Genomic DNA, 3996 nt, shown 5'->3' with positions numbered 1-3996 from the left:
TAATTGTTAGTTCATTTTGTTTTACATTGTTAACTCTCAGTATTTTATACAATAAGTCATAAATGTTTATACCATCTTGTAACAGTTTTATGAAAAATAAGCAATAATAACCACATAATACACTTGTTTTGTCTTGATATTGTATGATATTGTATTTTGCATCCGAGATATAAATGGTTACTTCTTTGAGTAGAGGAAATCCAAATGGGTCAAAATATATTTTATTTACATAACATACCCAGTGTGTTCCAGGCCCAACAGAGTCATCTAAATTTATAATTCCGCACTCTTTATCTAACTTTGTTTTCGGTAGATTATTTCTACTAAATATACCCCTAAAGTTTTTAATTTTTAATTGTTTTACCCATTGTTCAATTTCAAAGTTAAAAATAGGTTTGTTTATAAATTTTATTTATTTTTTACTATAGGAATCCGTCTGTAAGGTCTTCGTTGAGAATCAATCTGTATACCTTTTTCACTAAGAAATTTGAAATTGTAATTTCTAATCCCTTCTTATTGCTAATAGATTTTTCAATTTGATTAATCTGTGTATTTGGTTAAAAGTAAAGGAAATTTTCCACGTATTTGTTTATATTTTAATCTAAAAGTATGTGGAATTTTGTTGTTATAGGCTTGTGCTATTTTTTTTCTGTCCATCTGTTAAACCTACTTTATATTCAATATAATTTGATGCCATTATATATTTTATATATATATATTATTTTATTTGGTGGAATATTTGATTTAGCTGTCAATGTAATATGCTTAGGATCTTCTGCATTCCTTTTTAAATTAAGTTAAAATTAACAGATCCAAACAAACTTTTAAAATTTAAAAAATTTAAGAGACTTCCAGTAGTTTTATTAATTTGTTTATGAAAATAGTTAAGAACATTATCATAAATTCTTGATATTCTTGTATATTCCGTTTCGGGATAAAAAAAAAACAACACCATTACCAACTTCAAGACGCCAAGATTCCAATATGCAATTATTATTTGCTGCATTAACTTTAAATGTATCCAATAAATGTGGGTTACGTTCTTGTGAATTACTTTTATCAGGTCTACAGGGTTACATTGGCCAACTTTCACCTGGCTGTATGGTTCAGCCATCAGATAAAATTGTGCTATTGTAGAGGCTTAAAATTTTCTTAAAAAATGTTTCCAGTATTTATATAAAAATAACCATGCAGCCAGGAAGCCAGGCTAATAGGGCCGAATTCGATACACGATTTTATGAATTCATTATTTTCGCCGATTCAAACTATAATTATTATTGTTTCTGGTAGGTCTGTTATTACGTAGTTGTATTTCACTAAAGACTGACTTAAAGATGCGTAAACACACATTGTCAAAGAGGCTAATTGTAATGAATATGCATGAAGCCAAGATGGCGGCGCCCTCTTGGAATTCGGATGCCTTTGATGATACCATTGTATCTATTTTCTGCTCAGTCAAGTGTGACATGTACACCATAAGTGTTCCTTTCCTTGAGAAGGAACAATAATTATATTGGAACAAATTTAGAAAATATACAAAATAAATTATACAGATTATTTTAAGGAGACCAAGGTCTTTTCAAACAGCGCTAGCAAATAAAAAAGAAACTTTTAAAAAGAACGTTGCATGCATTCACATTGCATCATGTTCTGCAAATGATATTATTAAAATCTAGCATCACAAGAACAGTTTTAGAGTCTTGGTATTAACAAAGCACAATATTTTCGGATTCGAAACGCCGAAGAAAAGCACTTGCGGTTAAATCATTTAGTACAAAATACTTTTGATTCACGACTTTATAGCAGATAACAGCACAGTCACAAGCATTACTTCTATTTCATTTTAAACAACTGATTCTCACAACAACAAATGATTGCTAATGAGGTGGTTGGGATGTCAGATGTGGTCGGGGTCCGTCAAGCATTTCCTGATTGAAAATAGAAAAGTATAGTGTTGCATAAGATAAGCAACAACATTCAAAACTTATTACTGAAAGTCAAATATCTACATGTCACACTAAGGGGTCATTTGTAATAAACAGAACCTATCCCAAATGTGCTAGTTATTTCAACGAAAAACTGAAGATGTGGCCGCAAATAGTTATGTATGACAGTGTATTTTGAAAGTATACATGTTGTTCAAGACATTTCGAAATTTAAATAAATTCAAATTATGCGGTCATAAGAATTTATTTGCATTTTACAAAATTTATAAGCGTTAAATTCTAAACACATACGGATGACACTCATTACAAAAAAAAATAATGTTGATATATAAGGGTTACTAAGAAGAACAATAGTAATATTATATATAGCGCTTTTGGCGTTTTGACCCCAAATTGACCCCATTTTGACCTTAACTGACCAATGCTGACCAATTCAGAAACATTCGTTTTGATGGACGTAAGTCCCCGGGAACAAGATCCACTCACACAATTAAAACACCACAGGTTTTGAAACCAGTGAAGAAAACATATATATTTTATATAAAATATATTTCATTAAAAACCCGGAAGGAAACACTGAAAAACAATTTTCAATAGTATTGTCCTTATTGATAAATGACGCATGGTGTATCGGATTTACTACGCTAGCTTTATGAATGAAGTGTAGTAAATATATTCCCACGTACTTTTAAAAGCCAACCAATGAAAATGCATTGATTTCCACTTCCGCATCTAGAACATTCGAACATTCGTTCACGTAAATAAACAAATACGTTTGTATTGTTGAATTATACAACGGAAATAAGTGGAATTAAACATCTAAAATGTAAGTTTAGCTTTTAATAAGCTTTAGAAAAGTAATTATGTGTCTAACTATTTACCCATCGCTTGAATATTTTAATATTGGCGTAAACAGCTTATTTATACGTTGCATAATACATGAGTTGAGATGATTTTTTAAAAGTTATTTTATTTCGTTTTAGGTGTATTCAAGAATTGCCAAGAGATACTAATTATCTAACTGGGTGTTTGAAAGAAAGATATCCCAACGGCCCTGACATACAAACATGGAATTCGTTATACTGCGGAAAATATTATAGACTCATTCAACAGTATGTCTGGCATCCAGATGAATTACAACGTCAATATGCAAAACATCACGAAGAAAACGATTGCTTAAAACAAAATATATCTGAAAAAGCTACTTAGATAAACGAATTATAACAACAATTGGAAAAACTTCAAGAAGAGAACTTGTAATCACTCGAGCGTAGGATTGTTTTACAACTGCTTACGTGACTGAATATCATACTTGTAATCACTCGAGCGTAGGATTGGTTTACAACTGCTTACGTGACTGAATATCATACTTGTAATCACTCGAGCGTAGGATTGTTTCACAATTGCATATTCGGCTGAATATCATACTTGTAATCACTCAAGCGTAGGATTGTTTTACAATTGCATACATGATTGAATATCATAGTTTTCACTTGTTTCCTGTAATCACTATAGCGTAGGATTGTTTTACAACTGCTTACATGACTGAATATCATACTTGTAATCACTCGAGCGTAGGATTGTTTCACAATTGCATACACAACTCGAGGGTTGAACGCAAAAAGGGCGTATCTACATATGATTATTATATGTAGATACACCCTTATTGCTTTGAACCCTCGAACTGAATATCATAGATTCTTACTTGTTACTTGTTATCACTCAAGCATAGGATTGTTTCACAATTTTCTGCAGGATAATAATCTGATGTTAGAAATATCAGTTAATGAGACATGACATTGATTGTTCGTTCTTTTTGTTTTATATTGTTAACTTTTCAGTATTTTATACAATAAATCATAAATGTTTATACCATCTTGTAACATTTTAAAAGAAATAAACAATAATAACCACACAATACACTTGTTTTGTCTTGATATTGTATGTTGTTATACTTTACTCCGGGTATATATTTAATTACTTCTTTCGGCGGAGGAAGTCCAAATGGGTCAAAGTACAAAGTACTACGAAGGAAACCCTTGATTTGATC

General features: G+C 30.8%; 1 long non-coding RNA gene across 1 annotated transcript; it reads left to right on the top strand.

Annotated features, from left to right (window-relative positions):
* Window positions 1-2331: 2331 nt before the first annotated feature.
* Window positions 2332-3864, top strand: LOC123553464 (uncharacterized). The gene is made up of 2 exons (XR_008369457.1): window positions 2332-2772; window positions 2930-3864. It is a non-coding gene; the product is annotated as an uncharacterized LOC123553464 (long non-coding RNA).
* Window positions 3865-3996: the final 132 nt, after the last annotated feature.

The sequence above is a fragment of the Mercenaria mercenaria genome, unplaced genomic scaffold (assembly GCF_021730395.1).
Source record: "Mercenaria mercenaria strain notata unplaced genomic scaffold, MADL_Memer_1 contig_4441, whole genome shotgun sequence".
NCBI classification, from domain to species: domain Eukaryota; kingdom Metazoa; phylum Mollusca; class Bivalvia; order Venerida; family Veneridae; genus Mercenaria; species Mercenaria mercenaria.
Note: the sequence above shows the minus strand (reverse complement) of the source record. Positions and strands in the feature narration are given on the sequence as shown.